Here is a 16,426-nt window from a genome sequence, read left to right as displayed (position 1 = left end):
TCGCGCAAGGAATCGTGTTAACATATGTAATATAGCGTTGCAGAAGAGCAAAATAACAACCTGGCATCACACAATTTGAATTGCGCAACGAGTCGGTCGTTGAATGCTTCGAACCCGTTACAAATGGCTCAGCCATAATTCTTCATCGTCATCAGCCACAGCACAAAGTGCACATAATGCCTTACAGATGTTTAGCGGGTACCATGATTTTCAGAAGAATGACGAAAAATGGCATAGTGGGTGCTTCGCTACTTCAGAAAACTTACGGTCATTTATAGCGTCGTAAGTAAATTGCCTACGTACTTGTATTAGTTTCCCCAAGAGAGTCTACAACGGGCTCTAGAAAGGCCGCTCTTCCAGCTTTCGCTGTGACTGTGCTGCGTGTTCCGCGCAGGCCTGGCGATTTTTTTATCAGAACAGCGGTTTCGCACATCAGAGAGTACACTCAATGATGCGCTGCTTCTGAGATCGTGCTGATTCCATTGACACGAAGCATTGAGCCCGCTAAAAAAATCGTAATTGACTTTTGAGAAAATAAATACTATGACTTTGAAGGGTATACAGGTTTGTGCTAGTTGGTAGGAATTCGTGGTAGAGTTACTTCCGCTCCTCTGAAGAACGTGGGAAGAACGTGTTTTACCCCTGTCCCACTTTCTTAAAAGGCTGGCAAGTAACTACATCACAAATCCAATGTTTTTTTATGAATACCTTAACTTCAATTTCTTACATTAAAAAAAAAAAAAGCTTTACGAACCGTTACAGAACTTGCTTTTTTCGTCCCGGAATTGAAACGGAACGGAACGTTTTGCGGTGGAACGAAACTAAAACCGAAACGAAAAATATTTCGTTCCGACACCCTGCGTCGAGGTAGCATAAACACATAGACCACTTGAGGCCACGCAATGTGTTGTCCATGAGTCGTTCAAACGTGGCAGGTGCGTTGCAAAGCCCAAAGGGCATCACGTTAAATTCGTACAGTCCGTGAAATGTCATAAAAGCAGTTTTCTCGCGATCGGCTTCAGCCATCGGGACCTGCCAGTATCCAGTACGCAAGTCTAAGGGCGAGAATAATTCCGCTCCTTGAAGGCTGTCAAAGGTGTCGTCGATGCGCGGCAGAGGATAGACGTCTTTCCGCGTCACCTTATTTAAGCGACGGTAGTCGACGCAAAAGCGAATAGACCCGTCCTTCTTGCGACCTAGAAAGACGGGCGATAACCAAGGACAGTGGGATGGTAGAATAACGCCACGGCGTAGCATATCTTCGACCTGGTCGTTGATGACACGACGTTCTGCAGCAGAGACACGTTACGGTCTTATTGTCGTCCAGTACAAAATAAGGCTGGTTAACTGTTAGTATAAGCCAGCCAACACTAACACTCGGTGTCCTTCTCAGGGAAATTATTAAATTTCTTGGACGGTTATGTGCAATGTTATGAAGTGCTCGGCTCTATTTTCTGTAATCATGCGTAGCGTTGTAAAATGTTTGATTGCATTTTTCTTGAGAATCATCGCTGCATATATTGACCATTTCCCTTCGTTCATCAAAACATGCTGCCTGTTTCTTTTTTTTTTTCTCTATTAACTCCGCTTCATCGTGCAATGGAGATGATGCACGTGTATATCGTTAGAACGAAATAAGTGTTGTTGCCCCTTTCTATTTTTCATCTCGTTTAGTACGACACATGATATGTTTTAAAATATGAAGCTTCCATAGATAACGGCATATTGGTGTCATTATCGAAACTAGTGTGGCACTTATTATTAGAGTTTTGTTTATAGCTGTTGCAGTGGCGTTTCGAAATATAGTTCGAAGTCTGCGTCAAATCTATATCCTTGTGTCTGTGTTTTTCGCACTGCTCTTCAAAAGTACAAACTAAGTGCTTCAAACCAAAGCTTTTTACGAGGGCACGTTCCAACATTCACCCTTAACGACGAGGAACTAGATCATTTCTGTGAGGATGTTGAATTAGCATCGCGAAACGTGTCAACCGAGTACACCAGAGACATGGGCATCTTCTGTGCCAATTAGGAAAAGAAGAAACAGGAGAACTACGAATACGTAACTGTGGTATCAACACTAGGAATATACGAGGAGGGGTGCTGGCCGAACTGACATAAGTAAATCGATTGCGTATGAAGAACACCTTCTGAAAACTTAAGAATATCAGGAAGACCTGCCAAAGCACCAACAGAGAAACAAAAAGCGAACTAGATTTTGTAATCTTCGGAGACCCTAGAGCACAGAAGTAGTCAGGCAAATAGCAGCAATCATAGGTTTGAGAGGGCGAGGAATGCCCTCAATTAATTCGTAGTGAAAAAGAGCAAAATCATCGCTCACGAAAAGAACGGCGCAACCTTGACGTTGTTAGGGCGAAAACATCAATTCGGGAACGTCCTAGTGAACAACCAAGCAGCTTTAGAACAGGAAGATGAAGATTGAGTGAAGGGAATGAATAAAACCGTAGAAATTTCAGCCGTACTGGAAGGCTTGGAAGCACTTTGCATGTGAATTCACGCCACCTGCAGCAGCGGAATGAATCACTAAAATGCCGTGCTGGTCTACACACGCGGGATCGACATCTTGCAGGGGTGAAAATGCCAAAATAACTGTGTACTTAGATTTACATGCACTTTAGAGAACGCCAGTTGGGCAGAATTATTCCGGAGTAGCTCATAACGGCATGCTAACAATTAAATCGTGCTTTGAGAACCTCTTTTTGACAATATTATCCGCATGGGGCTGGCCTGGTGCCTTCGTCCTTGTGGTCATATTGAGGTATTGATGAGTCAGTAAAACACTAATAAGACTGCCATTTCTCTTCATGCAAAAAAGAAAACATGTTTTAGTAAAAGTGTTCCGTCAAACTTGATCGCATCTTTTTACTCCCGACCGCAAATCTCCATTCTTCGGGAGCTTCCTGAAAAGATGTATTCACCTGCGCAGCTTTTCAGCAGTTATTAGGTTCAGGGCAATTTTTACGACGATTTTTAGAGTTTGCAGATGAATTCCACTAAAAGTAGAAATTTACGAAAGGCGCCCCCTGCATGTTTCGACCTGTCGCACGCACGCACAAGCACACACACACACACACACACGCACATTCACTCACTCACTCACTCACTCACTCACTCACTCACTCACTCACTCACTCACTCACTCACTCACTCACTCACTCACTCACTCACTCACTCACTCACTCACTCACTCACTCACTCACTCACTCACTCACTCACTCACTCACTCACTCACTCACTCACTCACTCCATTAGAACACGTGCGCGTGCGTGCGTTTGCCCCTAGCTCTTGCTTTCGGGTGCGTGACCTGAAAAGGTTTAACCTGAGTGAAAACTTTATTCAAGATGCCCGGCGGTATTGGGCGGGATGGAGCCTCAAGTAAACCCGCCTAGGTGACGGCTTCGAGTTCTTGGAAATGCGATTAAATATTTCTTCGTATATATGGGGCTGCCATCACTCTGCTCAGTTTTGAACTATTGATTGAACTCCGACAACTCGGGCCGAAGCGTTTCTGTCAAGCACTGCGAAAGCGCGCCGTGCCAGCACCACGATGCCGCGAGGCTAGAACCACCACGCCATCTGTCCAACGGCGCAGTAAACTATACGGAACTAGCAGCGCGTTCGGTCTGCAGACGGCGCGCTATGCTGCTGATTTGCAATAGCTAGGGTTCTCTGCAACTTCCCTAAAATTTAGCGTAGCTTAAGGCAGTCTTTATTTCCGTCAAAACATTGCTACTCTCTTCTGTGATTATGTTATTTTCAGCTAAAATTTTAGCGTTATTTTGATTCCTGTACGTACATTTTCTTCGATGGAACTTAACCGGTAGTGTGTTTCCCCGTGCTTACATCTATCGTAAATTTCACAGGCGCCTAAACATGAATCATATTTGCGTTAGTTTGCATCATCATCATCATCATCATCATATTTGCGTTTCTTAATATTTGATATAACGGTTTCATTCAACACACGGTCTCGCAATTTTTTTTCGAGAATCAGGCTAGCAAAAATGGAAAGGTAGAAAGTAGAAAAGAAGACAGTAAATGATACGGCTATTCAGAAAAACTGGAGTAAAATTGATATTCGATTGAAATTAAGATAACTAATCGTTGTTTCTGCTTCGTTACGTTAAGCAGCTTCAAAAATCACCACAGAAAAAAATTGTGAAGTTTGCACTGGACGATTCTGAAGCATAATCTGGTTGCTTCTAAGTTTTTGCTAGGCTTTAGCTGCGTTACCCAGGACACGGATGTCCAAACTCCAGCACCAACTGTTCGCACCTCTCATAGATCTACGGGCACGTCGACGTTGGCGTAGGGTTTCCATCGCTTCGGGCTCTTCTCGCCGTTGCCTTTCCCGTTCCCTAGTATGGCAGCTTCGATCCAGTAGGGCCAAGCCTGAAGAAAGAGCGCAGCGGGGTGGCCTTCTTTGATTCTCATTCTTTTTTCTTCCTTTTTTCTCCTTTTTTCCCCTTCCTCAGTGTTTCTTGTATCTCTATTCTGTATCTGTTTCTTCCTTTCTATTTCTTTCTCTTTCGCGCTCTTTTTATCTTTATTTCTTCGTTGATTTTTTATTTATTTATTCATTGAAAATACCTTACAGGCCCGAAGGCATTGAGTAAGGGTGGTTACAGTGAAATCAGATAATGAACAAAATCTCGTAATGAACAAAGCTACAGTGAAGGTTATTAATAATAACAACAAAATACTTCGTAATAAAATTAACAATGCAATGAGTCATCGTAATTCAACAGTACACGAATAGCAGACTACAGCACGTTAATCAAAATAGAGCGCGACACTTCACAATATAAATGCTTGAAAGTTAGACGAAAAAAATCTTAAAACGCTACGTCGTCAAAATATATCTCAACTTTGTGCCGAAACGCGTTAGGGTTACTATCAGAGGCGATATCATCGGGAAGATCATTCCACATGCGGATGGCTTGTGGTAGTGCTGATGTGTTAGACGCGTTTGTGTTACCAAAAATACGGGTGAAGCTGAGATGATTATGCAACCTGCGTGATGTGTAGAGGGGGCGTTCAAGTTGCAACGACGATGTTTTGTTACTGTAGACGTACTTATGAAATAGACATAACAAGGACACTTGACGGCGAACACATAATGGTTGTAATGAATAATTGAGTTTAAGCTGCGTCACACTGGAATGGTGGCAGTAGATTCTGGAAATGTAACGTGCAGCTCTGTTCTGAATAGCTTCGAGCATATTCATGTCATAATGAGCGGACGGGGACCAAACAGATGAGGCATATTCAAGTTGCGGGCGGACGAAAGTTAGGTAGGACAGTTTGCGAACGTTAGACGGACAATGACGAAGGTTTTGGAGCAAGTAGCCTAATGTTTTGGAGTCCTTTGCACATACAGTAGTGATGTGTTCAAGCCAGAAAACTTCTGGTGTAAGGTGGACGCCATGATATTTATAGGAAGTTGCCCGGGAGAGCCTGTCGCTTTGTATATGGTAGGTATAAAGTTATAAATGACTTGTTTACGTCCAAAGGAAACAACTTTACATTTATTAGTATTTAGGGTCATGAGCCAAGTGTTGTACCAGTTAGAGATCTTTCTATTTTCTTGCTATCTCTTTGTCTCTCTGCTTCTTTCTCGCTCTTTTTATATCTTTCGCTCTCTTCCTATCTTTTTATGTCTTTATTCGCATTATTTCTCTGAATTTTTCTCTCTTTCTTTCCATAGCTTTCACTCACTCTCTCTCTTAGTGAACAAGTGGTGAGAGTAGTGAGATTTGCCCAATTTATGAGGCACATAAACGTGATGACAGGCATTTCTTGGGCTAATTGTTGCCTTCTTCATTATTAGTGAACCAGTGGTGAGTAGTGGGACCTGCCAAGTTTCGGCAGTACGTGCCCGTTCATGATGATGATAATTTTCTGATAGGCCGCACAAATTACGGGCTAGTTTAAACAGCTTCGCCGTTAATATATTATGAATTGACTAGTGTCAACTATCGTTGGTAATGCGAATGGCACAAACGCGACTCCATCTGTTAGTATCTGACCGCGATATCCACACTCTTGTACTGATTCTAGGGGCCACCTGTCTGTCATGATCTCTCAATCTCTCGCAGGGTCACGTAGCGGTTAGAGAATTGGAGTTCGGTGCTAGAGGTCCAGTGTCCAATTCCCGACGTGAGATCATTGTTAACATTCACATTTATATTTATTCGGTGTACGAACCCGCTGTGAGAATTTCAAGTAGGACTTCAATGTACCTTCACAAAGTGCCCATTTTCTGATATTTTGGTGAGACACAAACCGATCTTCGTCGCATAAACGAAAGATGACGTGAGCTGGGATACTAGGGCACGGCCAGTCTGGAGGCGCGCGCTTGCTCCTTCCTTTACCGCCTGCGCACGGGAAGCTGTTTCTACCTATGGCCGCAACTTCGTGGGGGCGCTCCGAGCCAACCCGCTCCCGGCCGTTGCGGAGGTTAGCGCGCGCAGGGCGCACTTGGTTTCAGACTTACCCTGGCCCTTTCTGAAGTTACTCTATATGGTATGCATGGTACCAGTGCGATAGAAACATGGTAGCAAGTATATCTGATGACTCTGGTAAATTCCGCTTCTCAAAAGGGGTGGCGCAGGCCGCTCATACGCTTGCTTCTGTTGCTTGGCAGAGCATTTTCTGTAACTTAAAGAATAAGTAAGAGGATGACTATTGCATTTGGCGCGCATGTGCGATCGTGCGTCGCACTCAGAAGGCTCGGCTGCATGATCCGTAACCAACTGGCGTAAGGAATGACGCAAGACTTATTCTTTGGGAAAAAATGGTTTAGGAAACGTTGATTTCAAATGCATATGCCGGCCGTCGCTGTACTTGAAAATAACAAAATTGCATATTTTTTGTTGAAGGCATCATGATTCGTGCTTCAATATAGAAACAAATCGTTGGAAAAGGTGAAAATCACTGCATAATGGGGACGGCCACTATTTCCCGCAAGCAGCTGTGATTCGCACTCACAGTAGCAGGAATAATATTAATAATAATAATAATAATAATAATAATAATAATAAATAATAATAATAATAATAATAATAATAATAATAATAATAATAATAATAATAATAATAATAATAATAATAATAATAATAATAATAATAATACATTATTCAATATAGAAAAATAAACACAAGGTAACAATAACATGAAATAGCACGCACTCATGTAGCCTCAGACAAGCACTAAAGTACAAAAAAAAACAGAATAAAAGCCCAAGTCGCACCCCATTACGCTGAGTCACTGCATACATACAGAATCCCAAGCCAACACGAGTCCAGATGCAGTCTTCAGTGCGCATGTGAAGACGAGAAAAATATTCAGATGAAATAATGCGCGCCGGAGGCGAAGAGGAAACATAAAAACTTTCAGAGAATTCTTTCAATGGGGAACAATGTTCTCCTTGATACTGCAACAATATATTTCGCATGAAAAACTGAAAAAAAGAAGCACTGCTGGTAAAACACAGTAGTGACGATCGCAGTTTGAAGGAGTCTCATCATGCTCGCGATTTCAAAGCATTTCATCTTTGAAAGAAACGCTGAACATGCCGCTGCTGTGCGCAGGAAATTTTCCACATTATGTTTCTTCCACACACTGTATCATAGTAACACATTATTTGCCCGGTCGCATATTTTGCCGCCATGTCATACTTCTAGTCGCACCGATCATGCTTACAAAGTCAACCCAGTGGCTCGCCATAAGGATGAGATTACACGTCATCATTATAGAAACTGAGAAGAAGGACGTACTCGGCGATATACCTGCATCATCATGGTCATCCCAAAACCACGATACGGTTATGAAGGACGCCCAAGTAGAGCTCTCCGAAAATTACGACCACCTGGGCTTCTCTAACTTGCACCTAAATCTAAGCACAAGGGCCTCAAGCATTTTCGCCTCCATCGAATATTATTGTCGGGTCTTAAAAAATAAAGATTTTTGTTGCTAGTAGCGCTGCGTGTGCGTCTTCTTTTGCCAAGTGCCGAGAAAGAAAGCCTGTCCCCCACGCACCTGTGCTTCCTTCACCGCTTCCTACAACCGGAAGAAGTAATTAGCACGAGAAATTGGCCGGGCACAGTTGGTTTACAATACGAAGCGCATGCGGCGCAACGCGCTTTGGGGAGTTAACTGGTGGCGCCTCACGCGGAGCGCGCCGTCGTGACTGCATAGAAAAAGTTCCATTGTATTCCCGGCGGCTGCTAAGGCCGTAAGAAAGGGCGCGAGCGCGCGCCTCCATACCGGCGGTGGCAAGGGCTGCATGCTGGATTCGCGAGCTATTTTTACGGTACTCGAAACACACTTATGTTTTTTTTAGGGGCGACGCTCCTCTTAGTCTAACCTTGTCACGTCTCCGTTGTCCGGTGTAACCACCTTTGCCAACTGCCCACTACTTCGTCTTTGCAAACATCCCACTATGATCCATCTCTGATCCATTACATCACCGACCATAAAGCCGTTATAATGAAGGGGGAGCGGAAGCCACCTTTGCAAACTGCCCACTACTTCGTCTTTGCAAACATCCCACTACGACCCTTCACCAATCCATCACTTCACCGACAATAAAGCCGTTATAATGAAGGGGGAACGGAAGCCGCGTCTAGCTACCACTTGCGATTAATAAAATTTCTTGTATAAATATATGCAGTGTATGTCACGTCTTTGATGATGTACTGGGCTATCGCTTTGATTACTGCTGGGCGAAACCACTGAAGATTTCACGGTGTAACCATGATTGCTTCAAGAGCTTCGCCCAAGCTCTTCATCATTCACCCGTGGATATGCTGTGATTTTTTTTTCTTATCGTCTTTGAGGAACACAATGTCTAGTCATCGCCAATCTTTTGAAAAAGACGGTGGCAAGAGTTTTTATGCTTCATGCAGTTCCTCGTACACCTGCGGAGATAAGGTTTCCCGCGTTGATATTTTCGTCGTATTTTTGCGCTTCCCACTAATTACGCTTTGAAAAATATGCAGAAAAATCGTCGAACGCATCAGTTAGAGTCTGCGACAATCCAGAGTCACAGCCCCTCCAAGCGACCTCTCTGCATTTCTCATCTTAAAATGAGAGAGAGAGAGACTCTTTATAGCAAAAGCAAAGATTTTTGCCGGCGCGTATATAAGAGCGGGCGTGATACTTTTTATAGGGTTGAGGAATGGGATTAAAAGATTCTGGAAGAGAAGGAAAATTACATTTATGTGCAAAAAAATTAACCAGCTCCCCTTCGCGGATACTCTTGAAACAGAGAAACTGGTAGCCTTCCCTTCGTCAGGCTAACGTTTTTCAATGTTTTGCAAGTCTTTCAGATGTGTTGTGTCACTGTTCTTTATTAATTAAACACTCTGTTAAGCTTTGAGGTGGTAATACAGTTTTATTGCTTCTTGACCATACAACTGTTATAGACAGGTTTACAAAGAATCTTCAACTGTTGCCTTCTCCATTTTTATTGGACATGTGGTGAGTAGTGGGATTTACCCAGTTCCTGTGGCCCATACCTGCTTACGATAGCGAGTGTTTTCTGATAGGCCTTACAGTGGCACATACCCGTTTATGATCAGTGTTACCACGGTGGCGGACATGAAATTCTAGACTAAGAACAGATTCGCTGCTAAAAAAAAGAATATAAAGAAATGTTAAATGCGCAAGTGAACCTGATACCAATATTTACAAATGAGATGTCCGGTAAGTTTAGGCTTTTCTATGTGATATAGGCACCGCACACTGACCAGATGGAGCTGCGTTGCTCACACAGCCCCGTCTCAAAGTCTTCGACATTCACCGTTAGGGGCACGCAGAAAATAGACGCGTGCTCGCGTCCCCCATGTATCCCGGCCACGCGACATTTGTTTTCGTGGCCACTACAGGGAGCGACCGCCGCGCCGCCATCCGATAGCGCCTGAATCGCGCTTCTGGGCACTTTTTCTCCCTGAAGACGGCCGCTGGCCTAGGTACTGAGGAGGAGAACGCCCCTAGCTCCACTTGTCCCTAAACGCGCTTCGCGCCGGCGCGCCGGTGTCAACTAACGTCAAGGTAAGTTCTTGCATTCCTTGTTCTGCGATGTTTTCTACGCGCGACGATGAAATTTCTCCACGCAGTACGCGTGTCTACTTAGAACTATTTTCAGCGTGACAGTTTTTGTATTTTCTTGTAGCCTGGGAACACCGTTCAATTGGTGCGACAGAAACTATGCAGCTTCCGTCTCACGCATTGTATGGAAACGGTTGAATACCGTTTGTAGTTACTTTCTTGCCCTAGAGTTGAACTAGTAAAAGGTTTGTGACACACACTTATGAGAACGAATGCAATAAGCTAGGTCTTCGCTTGTACATTAGCGTGCAAAAATGCTTTTATTTGCGCAGGTGCCCATGCTGCGAGTGCAGTCGTAACGCTTTGACGTTGGATCCGAGCCCATGGAGAAAGTTGGAGCTGTAGAGCTGTATGTAAGTACACTTTGTGCGTGCATATTCTTCGTTTGACCATTGTGAAATATGTCAGAAGTGGTGTACTAATCAGTGCACAAAAATTGATCTGCCAACGTTAAACAAAAAGCATTTAATAATGAGCCGTAGCGTCCCCCCTTCACTGCTCATGGGCTTTTTTTCATTAGCATATTGGGCACAGCCACTGCTCTGCCAAGAAGCCAGACATGAAGTTCAAGGGGACACAGCTTTTGCATCGGTCTGGCTTTAATGAGGGCAACTTGCGCTGTGATTCAAAATTTTATTTTCAAGCCATTGTTCAAAGCTTTACAGGAGGCTAACACATACAAGAGGGCTCTCGTGGTTCAAAAACCGTGGGCAGGACCGCTCAAAGTAAAAGAAATCTAGGCCGAAGGTTTACAGGTTAGTATGATTGAAAATTGGGCAAGTTGGTAACAATTCATAGCTGGTAGAGGCAAAACAGTGCGAAATAACAGAGACCAAGGACGAGTAGACACGACACGAGTGCTGACTTTCAACTGAAAAGTTTATTGAAGAAACATCATAATATACTCTTACTGCACATGCTCTTACAAGGCAAGAAACTCATGACGACGTCATGGCATTGAAGTGGTGTTTGCAGCCAAGAATAAAGTTGGTGATATCTGCACAGCAGTGCGGAAAAAGGCCCAGTGGTGAAGGATTCATATTCCATTAAGCACACGAATGTTTTTGTGCCATTGGCATTGTGTACAGCATACCCTTCACGTGTGGAAGTGTTTACATTGGGCAATCGGGGCGACGCGTAAACTCGCAACTGAGGGAGCATCAAAATTCCCCGAGAGGTAATGTTTGCTCGACGCACTTGTCAATGCACTGCCAAGATTGCGGGTACACTGCAGAATTTTCTAGAATGAGGATTCTTTTCCGCCACCACGACCAGTTGACACGTGAAATCTTCGAGGCCCGCAAAATACAGAAGGCAGGACATAACTGTGTCATTCAGTCTTCAATAGCCCTCCAGGAAAAGGAAATTTCCTTTTTAGATGCTTGTAATCGTTAACAGTGCTAAGATTACTAGCAAGAGCGAGCCAAAGAGCCCGGATGAAAGCATGCCAGTTTCATTACCATCTGCTATTGCCATGTATTAGCATGGCTCTTATGACAAACACCGACATCCCGGAATATTTTCTGGCTGTTTTAGGTCAGCAGTTATGTACAAGCTTCCTAAATTCTTCCATTGCATGCTATGTTCTATCGTAAATTAGAGGCTCAAGACATCAAGTACATCAACAGTTTCTTCCGTTGTTTGTTATTGAAAGCATGTTGTAGGGATGGGTATGTTTCTGTATGAGATAGATTTTGCACATACCGCAGATCCATATATGCTCAAATACTGCAGAAAGTTTCAGTATTATCGTCACCATCTTTCAAAGTAGCATTTGGCGTTGTTAGTTGCCTAGTTTCTGAAGGAAGAAGAAAACTGGAAAGTGAGTTCCTGGACTCCAATCTCAAAGGCGATGCTTTACCTCCATGCACATTCATCGACGTTCGAAAAAAAAAATGACAAATTCGCATAAGATCTGCATATTTTTGTTGGAATCCTTCGGTATTACCTTTCATGTTAACTACGTAGTTTATTTATATAGGGAGAGGCTGCTCAATTACCTTGTCTGGAATCGGTGCACTGAGTTTGTGTGCTATGCTTAATTTGGCAGTTGCAGGGTGGTAAGGCATAGCCTTTCAGATAGCAGACTTGTCTACCATCTTTCTGGTGCTCCTGCCACGGGCTGAAGCCAATTAAATCCTTGTGAAATGTTTGCCGAAGGTTCAACGGTGTGCACACTAGCATGTCCCAACCGATCAGGACAGAAGATAGTCAACAAGTTTGGAGAAAATGTAAAAATTCTGCACGGTGCATTCACATTTCAGTGGACATTTGCTGGCTGGCGCATCCTCTTGCCAAAGTCCAACATCAGGGGAAAGTGCAGTGCTGCATGTCTGGAAAAAAAGTTCATTGACTAAACACCAAGCGATGTCTGCCAAGGTGTCGAGCTTTCAAAGTGCAAAGAGAGAGTAAGCTTGCTCTAACAAACATAGCAGTGGTTATGAAAATGATAATGTGCATTTGTAAGTACATACTGTCATAGTGCGCTCGGTGCAAAACAAGTAACCAACTAAGGCATGCCGAGTTATAAATAGCATAGATGTATTATGTCCGGTACCGCCTCACACAAGAAACGCCTGCTGGTGTGCCATACCCTTCTACCTATGAATTCGCAGCAATTGGGGACCTATTAATTGCACCGTGGCACTGATAACGATGTAGACTTTCTAGAACAAATGGCTCGGCAGCTACAAAAGTGGGCTTGCTACGAAACGTATAATGCAGATGGCACTTTCATCGGTACTAAAGGTTTTGAAAACGTGCAAATGCTTCACAAGCTTGCCCTCGGATGCGTGAACATTTCTAAAGACACCGTGTGTTTCACTTATAAGGATTTGTGCAGGTGGTATAAATAACCATTGCAGCATCGCAGAAAGTGTCAAAAACATGCTTGGAAAATGTTCCGATTTGTCGTAATTTCTGAAACATAGGGTAAGCTGCTGCATGCATATGTTTGACTGACTTCATTGTGAGTTTTGCATGCAGGACGAAATTAGCATTCTGGTAATTCCATAACCAGGTCACAATTGTGAGACATACTGTTGTGGAGGAACTCATTGATTTTGCCTACCCAGGATTCCATAAAACACCTAAATTTAATTGCACTGTGTGGGACAATATCAACTGTTCAGTTGCACCTGCTTTTGGCTGTTACAAGTTTAGTGCTGTTTACCAATGTTTCGCTGCTGCGCTTATGTGTATTTTGTGGTTGAAATTGCTTTAATTTTAAAGGAGTACTGACACGATTTTGAGACATCGCAAAAGGGACATTTTTGGTTTCCTTGGTATGCTGTGTCAACGATGTCCACACACCGGAGTCGGAGAACACGTATCAAATATTTTAATTTGACTTTGAAGTTTTCGTCGCTGAGCATCTGCAAGCCAGCCACAGTACAATGGGCATTATCCTGACGAGTCAAGACAGTTCCCCCAAGTTTGCAAGTTCTGCATCCTGCATGCAGCCTATATCGTAGAAATCACTGTCAGGGTCACTGGGCAACAATTAACTTATCATTGTTTATGTGCACCACGGGCAGATGATGGATTTGCCGCTAGTACGTCGCAAGTTTCTGTATCCCTGTCACTGTGACATCACACTGCTATGAAACTTCACCGAGAAGCCGCCCCCTCGATATCGAAACCAAAAGTGTCTTTTTAAGGTAGCGATAAATAAAATACATACGATGCATTCCCAGGCACCACAATACTTGTTTTAGGTTTCTCGACACCAGTATTTTTATTTAGAGCATCAATCCGAAAATTTTTAAAATTCATGTCAGTACTCCTTCAACATATCTTTTTTCCTGTCTGTACTCATAAGTAACCTCAACTCACTTGGTAAGAATCTTTAGCACATAAGCGACACAAGGACGAAAAAGGAGGGACAACGTCTGCACTGACTTTCAACGAAATGGTTTATTGCACGCAAGGCACTAATAGACACAGTGGTGGTGCCCTAGCGATTCACCAAGATGCCATGCTGAGAGATATGTCTTTTAGATGTGAAGCATCTTATAGCGGAGTTCAATCCGGTGGTGGTGGTGGTGTGCGGCGTGACCACCCTTACTGCGCATGCGCAAGCCCTCTCCACACACCTCTCCCTCTCCACTTTCCCTCTCCCCATGCCCTTTCCCCTTCCACTTTCCCTCTCCACTCACCCTCTGAAACGCGGGCTCTACATGCCGAGACGCTGCTTCGCATCGCCTCATGGTCCCCTTTAGCGGGAGATGGTGTGATTTTTTTCTGTTTTATTTGACAAAATATATGGCACACTATAATCACTTCACGAACTACTACACATTCAATACAGTTAATTCTTTATTCGAGAAGGATAGTTGCGGAGTGCTAACACAATTGGTACCCACTTTTACAATTTTTGCAGCTTCTATTATCAGTCTCGTTAGTTCAACTCTATTAGCTGATGAAACCTTTGTGTCCTGAAAGAAAGGTTCATACTCTCATGCCCTACACTGTGACGCCAGCCATCCATCGTTGCATTTGTTCACAAGATTACAGTGCTCTCTTAACCTATCATTCATGCAGTGGCCCATTTCCTGACATACCACTTACCACATGAAAGAGGTATCTGATAAACGACAGCTTCTCAGCATGTCCTATGTCGTTTTGTGCAAGCAATTGTCTTCTTTGGTGCTTGACTACTAATTCTGCAAATCGATTTCAGCTTGCATGGAGTTGAAAAACTACTTGTACATTAGCACGTGATGCCATCCTTTCCATAACTGTAGTTGGATAGCGTAACAACTCAACAGGACACACAGCACATGGGAAAGGTTCACACACAATGCGTTGCACAAACAGAAGTGTAAGTCGTAAAAGGCTTAAATTAGGAAGTACCGCTCCATTGCTCTAGTTGGCTGTTCCAACAGTGATGTCGCTGAAAAAAGAATAGCTGATGTGCCATACTTGCACAAAATTTAGCATTACATAATAAGGTTGGTGTCACATACAAATGTGCAAATAGTTTTCCAGCTCTATGAAAGCTGAAATCAATTTGCAGAATTTGCAGTCAAGCACGGAAGAAAACGATATAGGATGTGGTTTGCGGAATGTAGACAAGCTGTTGCTTATCAGATACCTCTTTTCTGCAGTAAGCAGTATGCTGGGCAAACAAGCAGCTGCATGAATGGTAGGTTAAGATAGCATTGTAATGTGTGAACCTTTCTTGCAGAACACAGAGGTTTTGTCAATCAACAGAGCTGAACTAACGAGGTTTATAATACTATTTGCTGCAGGAATTGCAAAAATTGGGTACCAATCGTGTTAGCACTCTGTCTCTGTCCTTGTCGGATAAAAAATCTGCTTTCTTGATTGTGCAATAGTTCGTTAGTTGATTAGTGTTACGTACCTCTTGTAAAAATGAAGCAGAAAAATGCAAATCTCTGTGCATGGCTTCTTGGTGCAGTGTGAGGGCACCAACGCTGTATAAACGTTTGCCTCGTGTGCAATAAACGATTTTGTTTAAAGTTAGCGCATGTGTTGTGTCTCTCCATGTTTCTCCTCGTGTTGCTTATGTGCAAAAAATTCTTAGTATGTTGCCAACTAAGCTAAACCTCTGTCACCCTGTGCTGTATCGTCTGTTGTCTTTTGACCAAACTGTAGCCTCTTGTTTTTTTTATGGTATGCAGGTGTATGTGCATGCTTGACTGAAACATTCTTTTAATATGCCTTTTGTGTGCAAGATGAAATTAGAATTCCAGATATTCCCAAAACCACAATATGATTGTCACACACAGTGCTGTGGAGGAGCTCGTTAATTTTGCCTACCCTAGATTCTTTAGCATATCTAGATTTACTTCATTAAGTGAGACAAAATCAGCTGTTCAACCGCCCCTGCTTTTGGCATTTACAAATGTCCGACAATTCGACAAATTATTGCTGCTGTGCTTGTGCGTTCTCCAAGTCAGCCTTCCGATTTTTGTTGTGGTGATACATGCCTGCTCGATGGAGACACCTTGTACTTATTGTGCCTTTTGCGTGCAGGTTTTTGGACAAAGTCATCAATTCCATTGCTCTTCCTATGCCAAGTGGCCAGGATAATGGTTTAAATTGCTACAATAAAGGTTATGATCAACAACATTTGTTGAAATTTTGCATTTACTTTTGGAAGCGCAGTATAACGCATTCCATGCAACATTACTAATGAAAATGAGTCTACTTAAAATGCTTATGTTGTCTGGAGCGCAATGGATTAAGCGAGTGCCATGTCGGAATAAACAGCATTAACTAATTCTTTGCACAAAAGAACACAGATTTTGCTGATATGAAAAATTCTTG

General features: G+C 43.1%; 1 long non-coding RNA gene across 1 annotated transcript; it reads left to right on the top strand.

Annotated features, from left to right (window-relative positions):
* Positions 1 to 10,089: 10,089 nt before the first annotated feature.
* Positions 10,090 to 16,222, top strand: LOC119376166 (uncharacterized). Its single transcript, XR_005180516.2, has 3 exons — positions 10,090 to 10,317; positions 10,405 to 10,485; positions 16,133 to 16,222. It is a non-coding gene; the product is annotated as an uncharacterized LOC119376166 (long non-coding RNA).
* The last annotated feature ends 204 nt before the right edge of the window (positions 16,223 to 16,426 follow it).

The sequence above is a fragment of the Rhipicephalus sanguineus genome, unplaced genomic scaffold, assembly GCF_013339695.2.
Source record: "Rhipicephalus sanguineus isolate Rsan-2018 unplaced genomic scaffold, BIME_Rsan_1.4 Seq1108, whole genome shotgun sequence".
Lineage (NCBI taxonomy): Eukaryota > Metazoa > Arthropoda > Arachnida > Ixodida > Ixodidae > Rhipicephalus > Rhipicephalus sanguineus.
The sequence above is the reverse complement of the archived record's forward strand: the minus strand, read 5'-3'. Positions and strand labels throughout refer to the sequence as shown.